This window comes from Ambystoma mexicanum, chromosome 9, assembly GCF_040938575.1.
Source record: "Ambystoma mexicanum isolate Mex_15411 chromosome 9, UKY_AmexF1_1, whole genome shotgun sequence".
In the NCBI taxonomy this organism is placed as follows: Eukaryota; Metazoa; Chordata; class Amphibia; order Caudata; family Ambystomatidae; genus Ambystoma; species Ambystoma mexicanum.
Window position 1 is genome coordinate 312,353,411 of NC_090931.1, and position 12,738 is coordinate 312,366,148.

General features: G+C 47.2%; 1 protein-coding gene across 3 annotated transcripts in view; it reads right to left on the bottom strand.

Annotated features, from left to right (window-relative positions):
- Positions 1-12,738, bottom strand: part of ZZEF1 (zinc finger ZZ-type and EF-hand domain containing 1) — a 3,309,810-nt gene that overhangs the window by 1,959,430 nt on the left and 1,337,642 nt on the right. The gene's annotated exons all lie outside the window — the stretch shown is intronic.

Consider the following 12,738-nt stretch of genomic DNA (forward strand, 5'->3'; position numbering starts at 1 on the left):
CCCACTCTCCCTCAGCATTCATGGGGTATTTGAAATCTCACCACATCTCCCCCTCCCCCTTTCCAACAAATACTGAAACAAGGAGGAGGCAACAGAGCAGTAAAGATTACCCATATAAACATTATGGGGAAAGTAAGGAAAAACACAGTCTTAAATCGGCGCGAAGCAGAAAGGTTTCAAAGAGCGCGAAGGACAGAATGTATAAGAAATAAACAGACGCAGAGAAATAGAAGGAAACAAAGGGGCGGTAGCGGCACAGGAAGAAAAGAAAAAGCAGAAATGCAAATGAAGAGTTTCAAGAGTGCAAAGCGTGCACGATGAAGACAAATGCAAAGCATGCACAGTAAAGAGGACAGTGTTAAGCGCGCAGGAAGCATGAGAAAGAAACTGACAAGTGCAAGAAGCACAATAAAAAAGTAAAGGAGAGTGCAAAGTGGAACAAAAAGGAACAGCAAAGGGAAGGTGCAAGTCAGAACAAGCAAGAAGCCAAAGAAAACAAGAAGGGGTGGAAGAAGCACCTGAAGATCAAAGGTTTAAAAAGAAGAGCAAGGAATAAAGAGAGGGGTTACAGGTCAGAATGATCACGCCTAGGAGGAGCAAAGAATCGGGTTTCGAAAGTCTCTGATTGTGCCCCACCAGTGAAGTGTGTGTGAAAGAACTGTGTTTAAAAGGAAAAGTCCATCCTGACAAGTTGAGCTTGTGTTGGAAACTGAAAAGGGCCGGAGCTTGGGGAAGGGAACCCTGAGATGCCAAACCAAGTTGGAGACGTATTGTTTTGTATGGTTGTAAGGATGGAAGCTTGGGGACGGGAACTTTGAGAAACTTAAAAGGAACTATTATATTTCTTTTGGGGTGTTTGGAACTTGAACAAGTTGACGTTTCGGGAAGGAAACCCCAAGGGAACCCCAAGGAATCCAAAGACACTGTAGGTATCTGAGAACATTGTAAGGGCTCTGTGGAGGAAGCCTTACGAACAGCCTTTTTTTGATTGGACTTATTTTAGTGACACTGTACCTCATTAGAAGTTTGGGGGTAGCCTTGCCGGTAAAAACGGCAGACTGCCGCCAAACTTGCGAATTATTCCGGCACCCGCAAATGGACAATTACCAGGTCATTACGGCCCCGCCGGACCTGGTAACTGCCCATTCGCAGGCGCTGAAATGAAATGCTCCCCATTCCCATTTGAGTGCCATTCTTGAATGGTGCTGGTGCATCCGATATGCTATGCTCGCGGGTGCCGGCACCGTAGTTTGCCGGCACTGTTACTACCCGACCGGCAAACTTATAATGAGGCCCATTGACTAAACTATACCTGGTGAGAAGATCACCTGAAACCAACCTTGGTTTCCTATTTTCTGTTGAACAACTATTTTTCTTTTTAAAGGCTTCCTATCACATTTTATTAAGAGTGAGGGCAACCATAGGTTTAGACTCAGACAGACTTTTATTTTGGACTATTAGACATCGACAGCCTTTAGAAACTTCAGTTAAGGGAACCATCCCTTTAGAGTTTGGGCCAGTCAGGCATTACACCAACCCAGGAACCTTAGCAAATCTCTCTTGATAACATGCCCGTCTCACAATTTCCAAAATCCACCCTGAGGCTGGGGGGGGGGGAATCAGGCCCCTCAGGCCCCCAGGCTGGGATTGGGCAGGGATCAGACCCCAAGGCTGGGGGAAAGAATCGCTACCCCAAGGTAGGCTGAGAGGAGCGAGACGCCAAGGCGGGAACTGGCCAGGTGGAGAGAACACCAGACATTTTCTTGGTAGGAAAGGCAAGGAGAACATTCAGAGTGACTGGGAGGACAGGATCTGGGCCCGAAATCAGAGGCTAACCAGGTGCACGGTGCCAAAGCAGACAGATTAGCAAGGAAGAGGAAGAGAGAAGGCAGAAGTAAAGAGGAAGGTCTTGAGGTGCTTCCGGAACTGAAGATGGTTCTCCTCAAGTTTCAGAGAGGCAGGGAGGCTATTCCAGAGGGAGGCCCCAGCCGAGAATGGGATCTACCCCCAAATTGTTGCTTGGAGAAGCGACTGACTCTGAGGGAGTTGGAGTGAAGAGCTGGAGAAGGAGTGTATTTACGGAGGAAGAGTTGAAGGTATTGTGGACCCAGGCCCCAGAAAACCTTGTGGACAATGCAAAGGTTCTTGAATTTAATCCTGCAGCCCCTGGTGGCCAATGAAGAGATTTCAGGGCTGGAGAGATACGATCCCAGGGCTTCGAGGACAAGGACAAGTCTTGCAGTCCTGTTCTGGATGAGCTGTAGAGGACGGAGAGTGGTTACAGGCAGATTTAGAAAGAGGCTGTTGCAATAGTCCAGCCTAGAGCGAACCAGAGCTCTGGAGACAGTGTGCTTCTGGGGGAAGGAGAGGAAAGGAAGTATACCTCTGATTTTCTGATCTGCTTGGTCCTGTCAAGGTAAAACTTGAGAGCCCTATGGACACCTAGTGTGTGGAGGGTAGCATCCGACATTAATATGAAAAGAGGAAGAAATTGTTGGTAGGAAAGCTGGGTGTGTGCGCAGCACAACCTTGTCCCGGGTGAAAGAAATTGTAAGGTTTTGAAGCAGAGACTGCTTGGATCTCTCTCACTCTGCTGGCAGAAGTGAGGGTGACCAATGGGGCCACCTTCCAAGATATGAACTAGAGTTCTGTGCAGTGCATTGGCTTGAAAGGCTTGCAAGTAAGGGTCAATAAGAATATGTTTAGATCCCACACAGGGTGAGGCCTCTTGACAGGTGTGTGTAGCCGCAGGAGGGCCTTTAGATGTCAGCATACAACAGAATTTGCAGTGGAAAAGAACATGTTGGGCACATTCCTGTAGGTTACAATAGCTGCCAAATAGGAGCGGCAGGAGTCGACTGAAATGCCAGATGAAGCCAGATGCAAAACAAAAGATAAAACATTAATCAAACCACTGGAGAGACAGTTGATGCCTTTCCCCAATGCCAAATGACAGAATCCGGTACATTTACTTTGGCATTGTGATCACGTTGACAGTTTCCTTGCCACCTGAATGATCTTCATGTTTTCTGTGGAATTGCCTAAATGACCTAGAGTCAAGTCCTCAGGAAAGAGACTGCTAAGCTGAGCAATTGAGGGCATGGATGAAGAAGTTTGCTCTGTTTTTGGACCACGTTTTCTTGCCACTGCAGAAGCGGATAGGGACCAAGCCCGTTCAGCCTCACTAGTTCTGAGTACAAGAACCAAGCCGGCCACTGCAGCACTATCAGTATGAGTCTGCAGTTGAGCAATTCTGTGGACGAGCGGAATTGGCATCGGAACACCCCCGTCCAGGGAATGCTGAGCAGGTTTCCAACGGAGCCTGAAAGGGACCCCCTATACCAGGTTCGACTGGCCTTCCAACCACTGTAGTTCCTGTTCCAGGGATGCCATGATTGCTTGTCTGTGGCTTGCCACCAAGAGCTACTGAGATGGAGTTGCAGGCGCCTCATCTTCAAAATAGCGTGGGGAATGCACAGGATGCACGCAGCCATGAGGCCGAACAACTTCTAGTACCACTATGCCATAGTTGTCTCCTTGGAAAGAAAACATACCACTGTCAGTCGAATATCGGGCACACACTGCGTAGAGGGGAACATTTTTCCCAGTCTCGAATCCCACACAAACCGTCGCATCTGAAGCCTCCAGGCTGGAGGCTACCCGGATTAGCCAGTCGTGCAGGTAGGGTTATGCGTAGATCCCTACCACCAGGAGTAGTAATTAACTGGCTACAGTGCTCATAAGTTTGGTAAACATTCTTGGTGCTGCACTGAGGCAAAATGGCAGGGCCCAATACAGATAGTGGTGCTTGCCAATTGAAAACCTGAGGAAGATCCCATGTGGAGCCCATATTGGAACATGCAGGTAGGCATTCTTTAAGTCCACAGCGCAAAACCAATCGTTGCCTCTAATTGACCTAACTATTTATGCTTGCACAATCCTCTCAAAACTCTCATTAGGGAGATGGAGGTTGAAAGAAGAGAGATCCAGGATCACCCACAGGCCAGTCCAGGTTCTTTTTGGGGATCAAGAAGATTCTCAAATAGAACCCTAGACATCTGAGGGGCAGTGGGGACAAGTTATATAGCTTGCATGGAGTGCAGCTTGCCATTATCCTGAAGGAGGGCTGAACCAATCTGTATCAAAGGAGTAGTGACGGGAGGAAGACTGAGGCAGAATCCCTTGGAAACTATTGAAATAATCCAGGGATCCTACGTCATTTGGAGCCAGCTGCTCAGATGCAAAGACAGCCTGCAGCCACCAGGTGTGCTGTGGACCCAATCCTGAAGCTCATTGCTTCTTTGAGTCAGTGGGAGCAGAGCTTATGTGGCTAGCAAAGAATCTTTTGGAGAGGGGTCTTGCCTACTTGCTGCGGTGCCCACTAGGAGAGAGCTGTCAATGTTATTCTGCTTCCTCTCCTGGTAGCCCCGAAATCCACAGAATGACTTCTGCCTGGAGCACTGCTGAAAAGGCAGCTGGCTAGTCTTGGTAAGAATCCCCAGAGATTTGGTCATCTGTGGAGAGGTCTTGCGCTTGATGAGTTCCTCATCTGTAGATGAATAGAACAGGTCATATCCATCAAAGGGGAGATCGATTATACGATCTTGCACCTCTTGAGTGAACTTGAAGCATGCATTCATGCTACACTTCTCTTGTCCGCACACACCGCCATACCACAACTAGCTCTATTGATGTGGTGGAAAGAAGACTCGAGCAAGTCCTGAGCCAGACTTCAAGGCCTGTTGCCCGTCTGAGGCACGTAATGAAGGAAATCAGCAAGCTCTCTCCAGAACTTCCGATTTCCCGCTGCTAAAAAGGAATCTGTGTTTGCCTGCCTCAGAGTGGTGCTGGAGTAAACCTTCCAATAAGCATTGAGGAGCTTGTCTTCTTTGCTCATGAGGGCTGGGGAAGATGCTGTGGCTCCTGCACCCGAATATTTGGTGAACAGTGATGCAAATACCACCACAGAGGAGTGAGGCTGTGGTTGAGAGGCCAGGCATAGCTTTTCTGACATGAGAGGCTTCCAATTTTTAGTTTTTGGGCTGACGGGAGCTTGAAGGCTTCAGTTTTGATGTCTTTCTGAAATGGCATTCCCTTTCTGTTTGATGAGTCGAGTGGAAAAACCTCAGATAGTACACAAACCTCTGCCAGAGACTCCTCTGGTTGCGGAATGCCCAAGAAATAAGACAAAATCGTCATCCTGTAATGAAAGGCCTTCCCTGAACAAGGCATCTCCTCTTCCTTGTTAGTGTCAGAAGCCATGTCTTGTGTGTCTTGACCAGCATTATCTGTGGCAATCAGAGCTCCCTCCCCTGATTTATCCATAGTGGGGAACTGCAGCCTTAGGGGCCTCCATGGTTGGTCTTGACTACAAAGGCACTGCCATCAGAAGCAGCGCTGGAGGCGGCACTGCCAGCGAAATTGGGCTGAGGCAGAACCTGGTTGCCCACCGGGGAGTGCAGAGGGAGCGGAGGAGCAGGCTTGGGCATGAGCTCAATAATTAGCCCCTTAAAGTATTAAGTCGTAGCCCCCCAATTGCATGATAGTCTGAAACTTATCAACAATGCTGTCCTCTTGCGCAGCGGACGAGGTTGTAGGAGTCCAAGCGTGTCTAACTAGGGGGTGCAGACATCCTGTTAAGTGGTGCTGCAAGGACCCAGTAGGGTTGTGCGTGATAATCCCATAAGGACAAAGGAGTAGCAGGGTAGGCCGGATAGGCAGTGCTCTGCTGCGCCACGATCCATGTCGTCCGTGGTATGCATGAATTGCGTGAAACCATAGGTAGTAATGCAATTTGCGGTGTATCCCCGCTTGGAAGTGGGCCTGGCAGCCATCTCACGTGGGGAAGACAATGCGAGGGAAACCAGTCACTCACCTTGCCTTTGCTGTGGCCTCAGAGCAGTCGATGAGCGGTCCTTGGCCCCAGTGCTGAGTTTCCATGGGTATTGTGAGAAACAAGAAGGTGTCTCACCCGCTAGTCCCAGAGGATCTCTCTCTCAGGTGGCCAAGGCATGGCCATCCCCTTTGGATCCAGACCCTGGGGGTGGACCAGTGCGGGAGGATCACCTGGGTGAGGGGTCTTCGGGGAGTGGGACACCTGATGGCGAGACGCGGTATTCCCCTCCCTGTAACACTTTACCCCATCCTACCCGGTAGGATATTTAGGAACTCTACACCCACATGCCCCCTTTCCCTTTACAAACACGTTCACATGGACAGCCTACTCTAGGAGAAAACAGACTTGCACCAGAGCATTGCACCCAACATGTCCCACTACTATGGTCAGGCAATTACTGATAATCACTCACACCAGACTTCCATTAAACTTCCCCAAATGGATAAAAGGCGGAGTACACACTGAGTGAGGCAAAGCACATGAAGGAACAGTATTTTCCTGACGGCTGCTGACGAGGGAAGAAAGACTGCAAACCAAGAAGGATGCGCAAGGAGGGAGATACCTTAGACCTTTCCGGCGAGAAACCATTGCTTTCCAGAACCCTTCAGATTAGAAAGCGCAAGGCCAGGAAACCAGACTGAAGAATCCTGTGTTGTGTGTCGAAGATACCTGGGGCCCTCCTGCACAGCTGATCGAGCTCTCGGAGAAACATCAGCCGCTGTGGTACCGAAGATTGGGAACGCGCGTGATGAAAGATGCAAGAAAGCTTAATTGCTGACTGATGTTTTAACATTCAGGGGGGAAAGATACAATACCAGTGACAGAGTGTTCCGGCACCACAAGCGTCCTCAATCGAAGGCCTCTGTAAGGTATCCAGCCAAAAAGTGGCAGAAACGAAAGTGGAAGATCTGTAAGAACATTTTGTGAAGTGAATCAAAGTGGTTCTGCGACTGTTTAAGAAAAACACGTTGCACATTTGAAAGTCTTCGATTTTTGATATAAAGAGGAAAACGTAGAAAGTGAGAATACATGGTCCGAACCCGAATGAGAGACCAGTTGTGAACATTGTGGTAAAAAGGGGTCCAAGCCTGAAGGAGAGAGACTCATGACGAACACTGGATGTGAGAACTTGTGAATGTGAGAATCCTCATACACACACCCTAAGTGGGGAAGTACCAGGTATCCTGTTCACCCCTCTCCACTTTTACATCTATCTTAGCTGTTATTAAGTACAACCCTAAAATGGCTGGGGGCCTTGTGCTCAAAGATAATCAGTTCAAATTTTACACTTCAGAGGTAGGTTTACTAAGTGACTGATAATGCCAGTGCTAATGATAGGTAAGGACATTCACTCAACTCCAGATACTATGATAGGCCTAGGAAGGGATCTTTGACCAGGCCACCACCGACCAAAGCCAGGAAAGAGTGATTTAAAGACATATCTTTACTCCCATCTAACCCTATGGAGGACAGGAGGGTGGTGACGTTTGGGGTATAAACAGTTTTGTTAAATTACCCTCCTGACCCGATTTCTGAAGAGACCACGGCTGAGGTTCCAGATTCCTTTGGGGACACAGTCGTTTGTGCTTGGTCTCGTCGAGGGAGGACCAGGGGTCACGGGTACAGAGGTCACTTTTGGACAAAGGATTTAGTTTTGGACGGTCTGGGAATCGGTTCCAGACACCTTCCAGCAGAACAAGCATATGAAGAAAAGATGAAGACTTCTGTAGAGCAGACTATCTCGGGACACCCACACTAGGGAGCGATGAAGACGAGTTGCAAGTGGGTGGGGTGGTTCGGGGGGGTGGGAGGCCATCTCGATCAGGTGGCGACTGGCGATCTTCAATGGATGAACAAAAGAGCAGCTTTAGCACAGCTTCCGTTAATGCAAGAAGGCTGCAAATGCAGCAGCAGGCTTCTTGTTACACAAGTGGAAGCTCCTCCAAGTCCCAAGGATTCACTCAGAACAGTGACGGCTGCAGTGAGGTAGCCCAGGAAAGAATTGGTCAGTCCAGTAGTTGGTTCACAGACATTTCTGCAGGTTTACAAGGCACGGATACTCGAGCAGGAGTTGAGATTGGTTGTTTCCACCAGTCCATGGGTTGAACCACCGACGAGGGTCTTCTGAAAATCAGGCAGAGGAGCATGGCTTCACCAGGACAGCACTGCCGTAGATGCTGGCCAGTTCCAAGAGGTGTCCTTGGGTCGTCAGCGGGTCACTCTTCTTCGTAGGGGTCTTGATTGCAACAGTGATATGTTGAATGGCTGCAGGAGCCTCCTTTTATCCAAGATTTGGACGGCAGGCGTGCCAAAGCACACCAATGGTAAAGATCTGCACCTATCAAACTGGAAGTGGCTATCAAATCATGGATAGACACAGGCTACAACATCTGCCAGCAAAAGACATTCAGGCATATATATGTGTACTAGGAACAAACACTCCCAGCCCCACAAATGGGCTCAAACGCAAACCGCCTTTTTGTACATGAAAGTAGCAGCCTTTGCAGTACAACGGTGCGAGAGTAAAATCACAACAACACAGTTGAAAAATATCTGCTGCAACCAATTCATCCTCGGAACATTCACATTGTAAAAATAACCGAAAATCCATTACAGAAAAGATATAAGGATACAAAGTATCCTAAGTACACTTCAATTTAAGGTGATGTGTGCCATTTTAACAATACAAGAAATTAACAGTCTCTCAGTATTGATAGTCTAATGGAATGATCAGTTTCCCCATATGAATGAGCAAAAAGACAAGGGAAGTAAAGCAGGCGGCTTTACTAACCTACAGAAAGTTAGGGCAGGAGTACAAAGCAAAAAGAAAGGGTGTCCCGTAGAAGTCTATGGAAGGAAAACAGCAACAAGAACATGTTTCCTTACAGGCACCAGTGCAATACAGAAGTGGCGCTGCACAGGTCATTGCTAAATGAAGGCCACCTCGTGGATGCAATCCTTCCTGAGCAATAGGTCTACAGTGCGATGGGAGAGCACCTTTTACCCCTCAGCACCCATCGTCCAACAGGGTGCAATCTTTTCACTGGTGCTGTTTAACAGCTACATTAAACCACTCTGTGACATCCTAGGTGACAGGGTTGTAACATTTACAAACAACGCCAATGATACCCAGTTACAGTGGGAACTCAAAAGGAACATATGAGACTGACGCTGACGAGCTTGAATCTATACATGGTACCATCAAGGAATGGATGTCTGGCAACTGGATGTGCCTTAACAACAAAAAGACCAAACTGGTGATATTCGGCTCACACCAATCCAGGTCTGCCTGACTACTCTGCCTTTATGATAGAGAACTGTGAGATTCCAGTTCTTAGTAAAGTAAAAACACTAGGAGTCATCTTCAAAGCCTCACTAGGTGCAGAAGCCCACCTCAACTACATTAAAAAAAACACCTGCTATCATCTGAAATTAATCAGACAAATAAGACCATTCCTCTCTGAAGCAAACTGTGTCTCTCTTGCACGAGCCACTATCCTCACAAGAATAGATTACTGCAACGTCTTACTGGGAGGCGCTGATAAAACTAGCCTCCAAACACTACAAGTGCATCAAAATGATGTTATTCGCACTGCAAAAAAACGGCCACGTAATTCCCAAGTTTCTGAACCACAAAGAGAACTACACTCGCTGCCTATGACATCGCACATTCAGTTTAAACTACTTACATTGGTGCATAAATGGCTGCGTGGCTCTGCACAGTTACCTCGCTGAGAGAATAACCAAACACAAACCCAACAGAACTCTGAGATCCTCAGGGACCAAGCTACGAACATATACAAAAGTAAGACATGCCTTGGCAACTGAAGATCTTTTTTCAAAACAGCGCCCAAGGTATGGAACATCTTACCCTTTGCTCTTCGATGGGAAGCTAACTTCTTGCATTTTTGTAAACAACTGAAAACCTTCCTGTTCTCATAAATCCTAGTGACCTAGGCCTTACCTAGTGATGTCCTGTGCTTCAAGTTCTGTCCCGTGTCAAAGTGTGCACCCTGATGCCTGTGGGCTTTGGCGCTATAGAAATACATAAATAAAATAAACCTGAGGCACCAAAAGAACAAATTGCTTACCCAAGGTAATGTTCTTCCTGATGTATGTTCCTCCCAGGGATTCATCATCTTAGATATAATGTCCTGCTCTACAGAACGCTCTGAAACGCTTTCTCCCAGCAGGTGGTGCTGTGAGGCTCGGCGTCTAAGATCCTCGAGATGTCTGCTTTGGGACCGGACATGATGCATGGTGCGACATGACTTCAGTTGTCGTCTTTTGCCTCTTGTGGTGGAGTAAGGAGGCAGAAAAGGGGTGGTATGTTTCAACAAGGTTTTATTTAAGAAATAAAGAAAAGAAGCTACCTCTCCTTATCTCTAAAGGGTTGTCCATACCTAAAGAAATATTAATTTGGATGCTCGTCATCGGGATCTTTGTCCAAATAAAAAGTGTCCATCCTCTGTCCAAAAACCTACTCTAGCCCTACCACTATTCTACACAAAGGTTCAGCATTCAAAGGAAAATGGTATCAGGAGAATGACTCCCTTTCCCCTGGCGAACGGGATCATTCATCTATTTTCCAACAATCCTTTGCTTTAGTTTCTGATTATGGTCAGGAGAATGGCTCCCTTCTCCTGACCCACCCTGCCCAGCCTTGAGGGCTGTCTTAGGATAGTCTTTTGCAATAGTCCTCAAAAGTCTCTTCACTTCTTCCCAAGGGATCCTGAAATCTTGCTTTACAGTTCCAGCAATTCTTCCCTGCCTGCCAACTTTTTGAAGATTGCTTCCAGACAGTTTGTGCCGTCTAGTATCCTCTATACTCTTACTTGGATTACCACTGATGAGGGAGCGTCCACCCGATGCACTCTTAACTATTAGATCTTTGGATCTCACTACTGAGATGAGGGAGATTACTCCAGAGGCTCTCTTCAGTCCTGGTTCTCTGGTACTACTGTGACAAGGGAGATTACTACCAAGGCTCTCTTGATTCCTGGTTCTCTGGGTGCGAATACTGTGAAGAAAAAGATTATTCCAGGGGTTCTCTCGATTCATGGTTCTCTGGGTATCACCACTGTAATGAGGGAGATTACTCCTGAGGTTCTCATGATTCTTGATTCTCTCGGTGTCACTGATATGACAAACGTGATCACTCCTGAGGGTCTCTTGACACTTGAGCTCCCCAAAACCACTACCACATCTCCCGCTTTACACATTACCTGTTATGTGTCGGGACAGCGTTGCCAGTTCTTTCTGGGGTCACTCCGTTCGCAGCTTTGTCCCTGCGGCTCCATGGAATCTTGGGTCACATGGCTCAGGCGCAGTTGCAGAACCACACAGTCCACCTCCATGAGGTCACGCGACCGCTGGCTTCTTGCCCACTCTTCCACTGGTCAGGAGCTTGGCTTCCTCTGCAGAGCTTCACGAAACGTTCTTGGATGTTCCCGACACTGTGGATCAGCATTCTTGCAGCTTCGTGTCCCCACGTTCGAACTCCGCAGGCTGGGCTGGCTTCACGCCAGCTGCTCTCTCCATTTCCCAGTCCTTTCTCACCCCTTATTCCCTGTGGCTGGTTACTCCCCATAGTAAAGTCATTCTTTACTATTGTTGAGATAATCTGTGTGCCTTCTTGGGGCCAACTTTTCTCAGTACTATGGTAAGGCAACCGGTTATTACTCTGCAGGTTTCTTTGGCTCATCTTGGTCATATTAATTTGTGACTCAAAGGCGGAAGAGACATTACCATAACAGGCAGTAGTGTTAAACGTGGATTTCGAATATGGTCTTAAGGGAATATATGGCCATTTAAAAAAACAACAGTTATATCAAACATATACTTAATAACTGTTTCTCCTTGTGACCTGGGTGCTGCTCCCTTCCGCAGATTCAAAGCAGGAATTTTGTATCCACAGTTAAAAATAGCAAAGTTCCGTTTTACAACACATTTCTGGAAACAATGTTCTTCTTGCACCAACAAGTCTCTCAAGAGGACTTCCCCACAATTCCAACAGAAATGACAATCTGTGTTCTCCACTGATAACAAAAGTTCAACAAAACCTCGTCTTCAGAACAAAAAGCACTTCACAGTTCCTTATAGGTGATTAGAAATAGTTTGTCAGGGTGATTTCACAACGATTCACAATATATGGCAATAGTCTTGCCACTTCTTCAAAGTCTTTAACCACAATACAGTACTTCATTACCTGGTCTACTCACCTACCAGGTCTAAACACTACAAGGTCCCTTGACCTGGTGTACTTACCTGCCAGGGTTAAAAGCTTCGAATTCTACCGCAAGTACTTCTGCGGTAAAGTTAATTTAACAACAGCTAAGCAAAGTCTTTTTGATTTTTCACAACTTCAGTAAAATACATTTCTTCTAGAAAGACATGAACCACTGTTAGGGAGAATTCTCATAAATGGCTAATTCCCCTTCCTAAAGAGTCCCCCAGCAGCTTTGCTGGATTTCTAGGGTTTATTTTTTCCACCTGGTAAGAGTGTGAGCCTTTTTCCCACTCTTACATGTGTTTTGCTGTGCGTATTTTCACTGTTTGTGAGATCTTGGGCACTGGAGCCTCACCTACTCCAAGTGCACCACTTTTTGTGTGTGTTACACAACACCTTCAGTGCAGTGGCACAGGGTTGTCCCCCCCCCCCCCCCGACTCCATTTTTCTGGGGCTGACTACAGTCCCCCAGAAACAGGTAAAGTTGCCATTAACTTTATATAGTCACTTTAAACTGCAGACCCAGTACACACCATCTTACATGGAGTACTGGAAAGGGTTAACTCCAATTCCTTTTTGTTTGTGCCTCTTGGAGCCTTGTTTCGCTCCCTTA